Source organism: Lontra canadensis, unplaced genomic scaffold (genome assembly GCF_010015895.1).
Source record: "Lontra canadensis isolate GAN:19392208 unplaced genomic scaffold, GSC_riverotter_1.0 scaffold205, whole genome shotgun sequence".
Lineage (NCBI taxonomy): Eukaryota > Metazoa > Chordata > Mammalia > Carnivora > Mustelidae > Lontra > Lontra canadensis.
In genome coordinates, this window is record NW_022631199.1 from 48,730 (window position 1) to 61,485 (window position 12,756).

Sequence of the window (12,756 nt, forward strand, 5' to 3'; positions counted from 1 at the left end):
ATCAGAAGGAAGGGTGAGTGTCAGACGTTCACTCAGGCTAGAGTTTGTGTTTGTGATAGTCGCCTAGTGGAAGGATGGCCTCATGAGGCCATGGAGGTTTTTCCACTCTGGGGGTTGTGAGGTGCTCCAAACAGTAAGGTTTCCTTGTGCAGGACAGTGGGTGACTGCTTTGATGTCTCCAGGGTCCCCCCTACAGAAAGACCTGAGAGCAGGGTTCTACGTCAGGTGCCTGGATACCCCACCTCGCATTCCCATTGGCGCCTAGGAACAAGCCTCATTCCATCTGCTGGCTGTGGGGCGAGCTATCTAGGGGGCTGAGTTGAAATGGAGTCTCGCAATGATGGGTCACAATGTGGGTATGTGTCCAGGGTGACCTTGGAATGTGGCGGTAGCTCAGGATCAATGCAGGATTCTCTGGCCCTGAGGATTGGACACAGCTCCAAAGAGCAAGGTTCCCTTCTGGGGACAGGAGGTGTTCTGTTTTGGCCCTCCTGGAACTGAATATGTTGGTTTTCGAGACCAGGCCTCTGGGGACCAATGCCTTCAAACCTACGCTAGTGTTCAAATTAGGGTCTAAGGGCATGTCAGGTTCAATCTTCTGTCGCTGGGCCAATGGACCTGAGTTTCTGCCTGGAGGTCGATGTACATGGTGTGCCAGACTGTGTTTTTGTCCAGGGTGGACTACATAATTTGGATGGCCTCGAGGGCCTTGTATGTTTCTCCTATTCTGTAGGGTTGTGGCAAATGGAATGGGCCCACTTTCCTTCAAGAGGGCAGCCACATTCCTGCGGTGTGGCTCCAGAGGCCCCAGCCTGGAGGGTGTGTGGGCCAGGGCTGCAGGGAGAGAAGTCTGAAAACACAAACTCATGTTAGGTTTCAGGCCATGGGTATGACAGGCCCTATCTACAGGCACTCAGGGAAGCTCCTCGGGATATGAAATAAGGGTGAGTGTGAGGCGGTAGTTCAGGCTTTTGTCTCTGGATTTGTGTCAAGGATGGCCATGGAATGTAGGGGTGGCCTCATGGGAATGGACGATTCTCCCTCTCTGGGGATTTTGCCCGGGTCCAAATAGTTTGGGGTCATTCTAGGGGAAGGGAGGAGTCAGTTTTTTTGTCTCAGGGGTCCCCCAAAAATCTCTGTGTATGGGACCCCTGAGACGGAAAACAGGACTCCTCCCTTCCTCCAGTATCACACCAAACTATTGGGTCCGGGGCAAAATAACCAGAGAGGGAGAATCTTCCATGGCCCCATGAGGCCCCCATACATTCTGTGGCCAACATAAACTCACAATCCATAGACAAAAGCCTGAGCTACTGCCTCACAGTCACCTTAATTTCAGATCCCGAGGAGCTCCTTTCGGGGTCTGCAGATCAGGCATGCCAAACCCTCGGCCCTAAGTCTAACCCGAGTTTGTGTTTTTAGATTTCTGTCCCCAGAGCCCTGTCCCACACACCCACCAGGCTCCAGCCTTCAGAGACACACTGAATGACTGTGCCTGCCCTCCTGATGGAAACTGTGCCCTTTATAGTTGCCAAAACACTCCAGGTTAGGAGAAACATTTAAAGCCCCCAAGGCCACCCCAATTTTATAGGCCACCCTGGACAAAAATGTGCTGTCTGACACACCCTGAGCAATGACCTCCAGTCAGACATCCAAGTAGATGGTCCCAGAGACAGAATATTGAGCCTGACATGCCCCTAGGCCATATTCTGAACCCTAGCTGAGTTTTTCAGGCATATGTCCCAGATCTTATATCAAATCCCTGCATATGGGGACCTGATGCACAAAACAGAACCCCTCCTTCCCCATGGCAGGAAACCTTGCTGTTGGGATGGGTGTCACACCCTCAGAGTAGGAGAAATCTACAGGGCCCATGAGTCCATGCCCACAATTGAGGGCAGCCTTGGGCACAAACACGCATTGTGACCCTCAGCCCAAGCCCCATTTTCAAATAAGGCCCCTCAGTAGCTGGACCAAGAGCCCGTATATTGGGCTTGCCATGCCCATAGGCCCAAATATGAACCCAAGGAAGTGTTTTCCAGGCAGTTTTGTCTTTTCAGACTTCTGTCTCCAGAGCCCTGGCCCACACACCCTCCAGGCTGGAGCATCTGGAGCCACATCGTTGGACTGTGCCTGCACTCCCTAAGGAAACTGTTCCATTTAAAGTTGCCAAAACCCTCCAGATTAGGAGAAACTTGCAAGGCCCCCAAGCCACCCAGTTTCATAGGCCTCCCTGGATAAAAATAAGCAGTCTGACACACCCTGTGCATGGACCTCCAGTCAGACACCCAGGTAGATGGCCCCAGAGACAGAAAATCAACCTGACATGCCCCTAGGCCCTAATCTGAACACTAGCTGTGTTTTCAGGCATCTGTCCCCAGAGTCCTAGTCTTGAATACCAATGGGAGTTGGTATTGAATACCATATGGGAGGCCCCTGAGGCCCAAAACAGAAAACCACCTGTCCCAGGAGGAAACCTTGCTATTTGGATCTGTGTCTAAGACTCAAGGCAATAGAATCCTGCATGGCCCCTGAGCCACTGCCACATTCTAAGCTCTCCCTGGACACAAAACCAGATTGTGACCCATCAGCATGAGAGTCCATTTCAAATCAGCCCCCTGTGTAGCTCACACCAGAGCCAGCATATCGAACCTCCCATGTCCATAGGATCCAATGGAACCCTAGGTGGGGTTTCCAGGCATCCATACAAAGAGCCCTGCTCTTGAATCTTCTATATTGGGGACCTATAAGCCATCAAGTAGATGCCTCCTGTCCTGCAGAAGGAAACCTTGATGTTTGGAGCTGTGCACAACCCCCAGATTGGGAAAATCTCCATGGCATCATGACACCACTACTGCATTAGGCGGCCATAAAGGACACACACTTGAGCCTAAGCGAACGTATGACATTTACCCTTACTTCAGATGATGGGAATCTTGCCTCAGCCTCTGCATTTGGGCCTGCCATGCCCTAGGCCCTAAAAATTACACAAGCTTTTGTTTTCAGACTTCTGTCCTCAAACTAACTACAAAAACAATACTTAAAATGAATATAATGTATGTCATCATTATTCCTACATGGAATCTAACCATGACTGGTGACATGAAAAAATCAGTGTTGTATTTCAACTATAAGAACACTAATGACCAACATTCATAAGACCCACCCACTAACCAAAATTATCAACAACTCATTTATTGACCTACCCGCACCATCAAACATCTCAGCATGATGAAATTTTGGCTCCATTATCGGGATTTACCTAATCCTTCAAATCCTTACAGGTTTATTCTTAGCTATACACTACACATCAGACACAGCCACAGCCTTCTCATCAGTTACACACATCTGTCGAGACTCAATTACGGCTGAATCATCCGGTATATACATGCCAATGGAGCCTTCATATTCTTCATCTGCCTATTCCTACATGTAGGACGAGGCCTATACTACAGATTTTATATATTCCCTGAAACATGAAACATTGACATTATCCTACTATTTGCAGTTATAGCAACAGCAGTCATAGGTTACGTTTTACCATGAGGACAAATGTCCTTCTGAGGCACAACTGTAATTACCAACTTACTATCAGCCATCCCATACATCAGAACCAACCTTGTAGAGTGAAGCTGAGGAGGTTTTTCGGTAGACAAAGCCACCTTAACACCATTCTTTGCCTTCCACTTTATCCTACCATTCATCATCTCGGCACTGGCAGCAATTCATCTATTATTTCTTCATGAAACAGGATCCAACAATCCTTCTGGAATCCCATCTGATTCGGGCAAAATTCCATTCCACCCATACTACACAATTAAAGACATCCTAGGTGCCCTATTCCTAATCCTAGTACTCATAATACTAGTACTATTCTCACCCGACCTACTAGGAGATACTGACAACTACATCCCTGCCAACCCACTTAACACTCCACCGCATATCAAACATGAATGACATTTCCTATCTGCATACACAATCCTACGATCCATTCCTAATAAACTAGGAGGAGTATTAGCCCTAGTCCTCTCCATTCTAGTCCTAGCTATTATCCCAGTATTACATACTTCAAAACAACAAGGTATGATATGCCACTCACTAAGCCAATGCCTATTTTGATTACTAGTAGCTGATCTCTTTACCTTAACATGAATTGGTGGTCAACCAGTAGAACACCACTTCCTCACCATTGGTCAATTAGCCTCAATTCTTTACTTCACAATCCTCCTAATTCTAATACCAACTATCAGCATTATTGAGAAGAACTTATTAAAATGAAGAGTCTTTGTAGTATATTAATTATTTTGGTCTTGTAAACCAAAAATGGAGAACTCCATCTCCCTAAAACTCAAGGAAGAAGTAATAGCCCCACCATCAGCACCCAAAGCTGACATTCTAACTAAACTATTCCCTGATTTCCTCATCCCATTATTTAAATTCATATATTTAACAACATCTACTGTGCTTCCCCAGTATGTATTTTTCCTGACCCTTATGTATATCATGCATTAATGGTTTGCCCCATGCATATAAGTATGTACATACTATGATTGACTTTACATACGTGCACCTCACCTAGACCACAAGTTTGATCACCAGGCCTTGAGAAACCATCAATCCTTGCATGATGTGTACCTCTTCTTGTTTCAGGTCTATCAAATGTGGGGGTTTCTACAGTGAAACTATACTGGCATCTGGTTCTTACTTCAGGGCCATGATAGTCCTCAATCCAATCCTACTAACCCTTCATATGGGACATCTCGATGGACTAATGACTAATCAGCCCATGATCACACATAACTGTGGTGTCGTGCATTTGGTATTTTTTTAATTTTTGAGGGGGAGACTGGTATCACTCAGCTATGGCTGTAAAGGCCTCGTCACATTCAAATAACTTGTAGCTGGGCTTAGTCATCATCATTTATCCACATCGCACAACCATAAGGTGAAATTCAGTCAATGATTACAGGACATACACACGTATACACATACACATGTACACAAATACATGTATTCAACAGATAGAAACTAGTTAAATCAAACTCTTTTTACCCCCTGTAACTTCAAAAGTATACAAACACTTAAAATTGTCCTGCCAAGCCCCCCAAACAGAACTAAGCACATGCAGCATATATAAGAAGATACTTATACTGATACTCTATACATTAATCTCTATCACTAATTTGCCCAGAATACTCTATTCAAGAAAGCTATCTATAGATGTAATACCCCACCTCTAATACCCCCCATCAACTTACATTTAATACTAATAATTAAATTAACATGCCTAAACATCTTAACATCAACTAATCTAATCCTTAATGTAGCTTATTAAATAAAGCAAGGCATTGAAAATGCCTAGAAGAGTCATAAGACTCCATAAACATAAAGGTTTGGTCCTAGCCTTCCTGTTGATTATTAACAGAATTACACATGCAAGTCTCCACATCCCAGTGAAAATGCCCTCTAAATCTCTAAACTGATTAAAAGGAGTGGGTATCAAGTACACTAAATAAGTAGCTCATAACACCTTGCTCAACCACACCCCCATGGGATACAGCAGTGACAAAAATTAAGCCATGAATGAAAGTTTGACTAAGTCATGTTAACATTAAGAGTTGGTAAATTTTGTGCCAGCCACCACGGTCATATGATTAACCCAAATTAATAGGCCCAAGGCATAAAACGTGTTAAGGACTACATCACACTAAAGTTAAAATTTAACCAGGCCATAAAAAGCTACTGTTAACATAAAATATACCACAAAAGTGACTTTATTATTTCTAACCACACAATAGCTGAGACCCAAACTGGGATTAGATACCCCACTATGCTCAGCCCTAAACATAAATAATTTGTACAAGAAAATTATCTGCCAGAGAACTACTAGCAACAGCTTAAAACTCAAAGGACTTGGCAGTGCATTATATCCCTCTAGAGGAGCCTGTTCTATAATCGATAAACCCTGATAAGCCTCACCACTTCTAGCTAAGTCAATCTACATACCACCATCTTCAGCAAACCCTCAAAAGGAAGAAAAGTAAGCATAATAATTATACATTAAAAAGTTGGGTCAAGGTGTAACCCATGAAAGTGGGAAGAAATGGGCTACATTTTCTAATCAAGAATATGCTCACAAAAGTTTTTATGAAAAGTAAAAACTAAAGGTGGATTTAGTAGTAAATTAAGAATAGAGAGCTTAATTGAATAGGGTCATGAAGCACGCACACACCACCTGTCACCCTCCTCAAGCAATACACCCAAAAACTACATAATACAGACTAAACCAACGCAAGAGGAGATAAGTCATAACAAGGTAAGCATACTGGAAAGTGTGCTTGGATAAATCAAACTGTAGCTTAATTAAAGCATCTGGCTTACACCCAGAAGATTTCATATACCAATGAGCCCATTGAACCAAAACTAGCCCAACCAACCACTAACTCAACTACTACAATAAGCCTCTAAACAAAACATTCAATTACATCATGATAGTATAGGAGATAGAAATTTTGCTTGGAGCTATAGAGAAAGTACCATAAGGGAATTATGAAAGTTTAAAGTAATAAACAGTAAAGATCACCCCTTATACCTTTTGCATAATGAGCTACCTAGAATAATTTAGCAAAGAGATCTTAAGCTAACTCCCCCCAAACCAGATGAGCTACCTATGAATAATCCACAGGGATAAACTCACCTATGTTGCAAAATAGTGAGAAGATTTATAGGTAGAGGTGAAAAGCCTAAGGAGCCTGGTGATAGCTGGTTGAATAGAATAGAATAGAATCTCAGTTCATCTTTAAATTTACCCAACAAATCCCAAAATTATAATGTAAATTTAAAATATAATCTAAAAAGGTTATCACTTTTTAGAATAAGGATACAACCTTACTTAAAGAGTAAAGTTAAATAAAACCATATTAGGGCTAAGAGCAGCCACCAATTAAGAAAGCATTCAAGCTCAACAACCCAACCCTCTTAATTCCAAAAATCTTAAGCCAACTCCTAACGTACTACTGGGCTAATCTATTTAATAATAGAAGCAACAGTGACACTAGTTAAACAGCTGCAGTATCCTGACTGTGCAAAGGTAGCATAATCATTTGCTCTCTAAATAAGGACTTGTATGAATGGCCACACGAGGGTTTAACTCTCTCTTACTTCCAATCAGTGAAACTGACCTTCCCGCAAAGAGGCGGGAATAAACTAGTAAGACGAGAAGACCCTACGGAGCTTCAATTAACTAGTCCATAATAAGTCTATTTAATCGCCAATTAGGCATAACATGATCTTATTAATGGATTAACAATTTAGGTTGGGGTGACCTCGGAGAATAAAATAACCTCCGAGTGATACAAATATAGACAAACCAGTCGAAATATATTATCATTTATTGATCCAAGAAATTCAATCAACGGAACAAGTTACCCTAGGGATAACAGCGCAATCCTATTTGAGAGTCCATATCAACAATACGGTTTATGACCTCGATGTTGGATCAGGACATCCCAATGGTGCAGCAGCTCTTAAAGGTTCGTTTGTTCAATGATTAAAGTCCTACATGATCTGAGTTCCGACCAGAGCAATCCAGGTTGGTTTCTATCTATTACAACTTCTCCCAATATGAAAGGACAAGAGAAGTAAGGCCTATTCTATCAGAAAGCCTTAGGACTAATAGAGGATATAATCTTAATCTAAATAGTCCACCTTCATTTCATAGCCCTAGAGATAGGGCTTGTTAGGGTGGCAGAGCCCAGTAATTGCGTAAAACTTAAACTTTTATTCTCAGGGGTTCAAATCTTCTTCCTAATAATATGTTTATAATTAATATCATTTCACTAGTTGTACCTATCCTACTTTCTATAGCCTTTCTAACATTAGTGGAATGAAAAATCCTAGGGTATATATAACACCGTAAAGGCCCAAACATCGTAGGACCCTATGGCCTCTTGCAACAAATTGCAGATGCCATAAAACTATTCACTAAAGAAACTTTATGACCCCTAACATCATCTATCACTATATTTGTAATAGCCCCAATCCTAGCCCTAACACTAGCCCTAACCATATGAATCCCATTACCAATAACTTACCCTCTCATCAATATAAACCTAGGAATCCTATTCATACTAGCAATATCAAGCCTAGCTGTTTACTCTATTTTATGGTCCAGATGAGCCTCAAACTCAAAATATGCCCTAATTGGGGCCCTTCGAGCTGTAGCCCAAACAATTTCCTACGAAGTCACACTAGCCATTATCCTCCTATCAGTACTATCAATAAATGGCTTTTTTACCCGATCTATACTTATTACTACACAAGAACACTTATGACTAATCCTCCCCACGTGACCCCTAGCTATAATATGATTTATCTCAACCCTAGCAGAAACCAATCGCACCCCATTTGACTTAACAGAAGGAGAATCAGAATTAGTCTTCAGATTCAATGTCAAATATGCAGCTGAACCATTCACCCTATTATTCCTAGCTGAATATGCCAACGTTATTATAACGAATACCCTTACAACTATCCTGTTTTTTGGTGCATTCCACACCCCATACTTACCAGAACTATACTCCATCAATTTTGCTATAAAAACACTTCTACTAACAACTTCCTTCCTATGAATTCGAGCATCCTATCCATGATTCTATTATGATAAACTCATAAATTTATTATGAAAAAAAACTTACTTCCCCTGACACTAGCCCTATGCATATGACATGTAGCCTTACCCATTATGACAGCAAGTATTCCTCCCCAAACATAAGAAATATGTCTGACAAAAGAGTTACTTTGATAGAGTAAATTATAGAGGTTCGAGACCTCTTATTTCTAGAATTATAGGAATTGAACCTAATCCTAATAACTCAAAAATCTTTGTGCTACCCAACTTACACAAATTCTACAGTAAGGTCACCTAAATAAGCTATCGGGCCCATACCCTGAAAATATTGGTTTATCCCCTTCCCATACTAATTATATCCCCCATCCTCACTATCATTATATCAACGGTCATTTCAGGAACCATTATAGTACTAATAAACTCTCACTGACTGACAATCTGAATTGGATTTGAAATAAATATACTAGCTATTATCCCCATTTTAGTAAAAAAATTTCAATCCATGAGCCATAGAAGCATCAACAAAATATTTCCTTACCCAAGCCACTGCATCTATACTCTTAATATTAGGAATTATTATTAACCTACTATTGACAGGACAATGAACAATACTAAATACCCCTAACCCAATCACATCAAACATAATAACAGTAGCTCTGGCAATAATACTAGGACTATCACCCTTCCACTTCTGAGTACCTGAAGTAACCCAAGGAATCCCACTATCATCAGGAATAATTCTACTAACCTGACAAAAAATCGCCCCCTTATCCGTTCTATACCAAATCTCCCCATCTATAAATCTAAACTTATTAGTAGCCATGACTATTATGTCCGTCCTAGCAGGAGGCTGAGGAGGTTATAACCAAACACAACTACGAAAAATCCTAGCAAACTCATCAATCGCCACAGAGGATGAATGATTGCTGTAACAACATATGACCCTACCCTAATAATAGTAAACCTCATAATCTACATTACAGTAACACTTGGAACAGTCATACTGTTCACACTCAGTTCATCTACAACTGCACCATCGCTATCTCATATATGAAACAAACTCCCAGTAATTACCTCACTAATCCTAACAATCATACTATCACTAGGAGGCCTACCTCCCCTCTCAGGATTCATCTGTAAATGAATAATCATCCATGAACTCATTAAAAAACAATATAATTGTTATATCAACATTTATAGCAATTACAGCCCTACTAAACCTATACTTTTATATGCAGTTAATATACACAACAGCACTAACTATATTCCCCTCAATAAACACCATAAAAATAAAATGGCAATTCAAAAACACAAAAAAATGTAATTCTTTTATCCCTACTAATTGTAACTTCGACCATATTACTCCCATTAACCCCAATAATACTAACACTGTTCTAGAAGTTTAGGTTAAAAGACCAAGGACCTTCAAAGCCCTAAGTAAGTGCCATTCACTTAACTCCTGAATCTCACCTTAAGGATTACAAGAGTGTATCTCACATCTACTGAACACAAATCAATCACTTTAATTAAGCTAAGCCCTTTCTAGACTGGTGGGCTATCATCCCACAAAACTTTAGTTAACAGCTAAATACCCTAGTCAACTGGCTTCAATCTACTTCTCCCACCTCGAAGAAAAGAAAAAGGTGGGAGAAGTCCTGGCAGGGCTGAAGCTGCTTCTTTGAATTTGCAGTTCAACGTGCTATTTTGCCACAGAGCTTGGCAAAAAGAGGACTCAAACCCCTATTCTTCAATTTACAGTCTAATGCCTTTATCAGCCATTTTACCTATGTTCATAAATCGAAGATTATTCTCCACAAATCATAAAGACATCGGCACCCTTTACCTTTTATTTGGTGCATGAGTCAGAACGGTAGGCACTGCTCTTAGCCTATTAATCTGTGCTGAATTGGGCCAACCAGGTGCTCTACTAGGAGATGACCACATCTATAACCTAATTGTAACCACTTATGCATTTGTAATAATTTTCTTTATAGTAATGCCAATTATGATTGGAGGGTTCAGAAACTGATTAATACCCTTAATAATTGGCACACATGACATAGCATTTCCACAAATAAGTAATATAAGCTTTTGACTTCTGCCCCCCTCCTTTCCTCCCCTTCTAGCTTCTTCCATGGTAGAAGCAGGTGCAGCAACAGGATGAACTGTGTACCCTCCTCTAGCAGGAAATTTAGCACATGCAGGAGCATCCGCAAACTTAACAATCTTCTCTCTACACCTGGCAAGTGTCTCATCCATCCTAGGAACCATTAACTTTATTACTACCATTATCAACATAAAACCCCCTGCAATATCACAATATCAAACTCCTCTACTTGTATGATCTGTCCTGATCACGGCTGTACTTCTACTCTTATCATTACCAGTTCTAGCAGCCGGTATTACCATAGTACTCACAGACCGAAATCTAAATACTACCTTCTCTGACCCAGCTGGAGGAGGAGACCCTATTCTGTATCAACACCTATTCTGATTTTTCGGACATCCCAAAGTCTATATTCTAACTCTACCAGGATTTGGAATTATCTCACATGTTGTAACCTATTACTCAGGAAAAAAAGAACCATTTGGCTACACAGAAATAGCCTGAGCAATGATATCTATCAGTTTCTTAGGATTTATTGTATGAGCCCACCACATGTTTATCGTAGGAATGGACATTGACACACGAGCATAGTTCACCTCAGCTACTATAATCATTGCAATTCCAATGGGAGTGAAAGTATTTAGCTGACTGGCCACTCTACATAGCAGGAATATTAAATGATCGCCAGCTATATTATGAGCACTGGGGTTTATTTTTCTATTCACAGTGGGCGGTTTAACAGGTATTGTATGACCAGACTCATCATTAGATATTGTTCTTCATGACACATACTACGTGGTAGCTCATTTCCATTATGTCCTTTCAAAGGGGTCAGTGTTTGCCATCATAGGCGGGTTTGTCCATTGAGTCCCACTGTTCACAGGTTACACACTAAATGATTTTTGAGCAAAAATCCACTTTACAATTATATTCATAGAAGTAAATATAACATTCTTTCCGCAACATTTCCTAGGCCTATCAGGCATACCTCGACGATACTCCAATTATCCAGATGCTTATACAACATGAAACACAGTGTCTTCCATGTGTTCATTTATCTCATTAATAGTAATATTAATAATCTTCATAATCTGAGAAGCCTCTGCATCCAAACGAGAGATGATAACAGTAGAACTTACTTCAACAAACATTAAATGATTACATGGATGCCCTCCTCCATATCACACATTCAAAGAACCAACCTATGTACTATCAAAATAAGAAAGGAAGGAATTGAACCCCCTAGAATTGGTTTCAAGCCAATATCATAACCACTATATCTTTCTCAATAAAGAGATATTAGTAAAAATTACATGACTTTGTCAAAGTCAAATTATAGGTGAAAGTTCTTTACATCTCTACGGCGTACCCTTTTCAAATAGGCCTTCAAGATGCAACCTCCCTTATTATAGAAGAACTATTACACTTCCATGACTACATTAATAATCATATTCTTCATCAACTCTCTTGTTCTCTACATCATTTCATTAATACTAACTACTAAACTAACACATACCAGAACTATAGATGCTCAAGAAGTTGAAAGGGTATGAACTATCCTACCTGCTATCATTTTAATTTTAATTCCTTTGCCTTCACTACAAATCTTCTATATAATAGATGAGATCAATAATCCTTCCTTGACCATTAAAAACTATGGGTCACAAATGATCCTGAAGTTATGAGTACACAGATTATGAAGACCTAAACTTTGACTCCTATATAATCCAAACTCAGGAGCTAAAACCTGGAGAACTACGACAATTAGAAGTAGACAATTGAGTAGTCCTCCCAATAGAAATAACAATCTGCATACTAATTTTGGAGTGACAATGTACCACTCAGGCTGCCCAGCGGAAGAAAAAACTGCCCTATGGGGTTGCCCAAAAACCCCAAATGAGGATCAACCTGCACAGCCCTCAATGGCACCCCAATACCATAGACCGCCCTGTGTACTACTGCTCTGTCTAACACAGACTAAGACCAGACCTCCCATCAGCGACCCAGACAGCTGTCCACA

At 40.7% G+C, this 12,756-nt stretch overlaps 2 pseudogenes; both read left to right on the forward strand.

Moving 5' to 3' along the window:
* Positions 1 to 3,044: 3,044 nt before the first annotated feature.
* LOC116861705 lies at positions 3,045 to 4,278 on the forward strand (annotated as a pseudogene).
* A 6,085-nt stretch (positions 4,279 to 10,363) lies between these two features.
* Positions 10,364 to 12,076, forward strand: LOC116861719 (annotated as a pseudogene).
* The last annotated feature ends 680 nt before the right edge of the window (positions 12,077 to 12,756 follow it).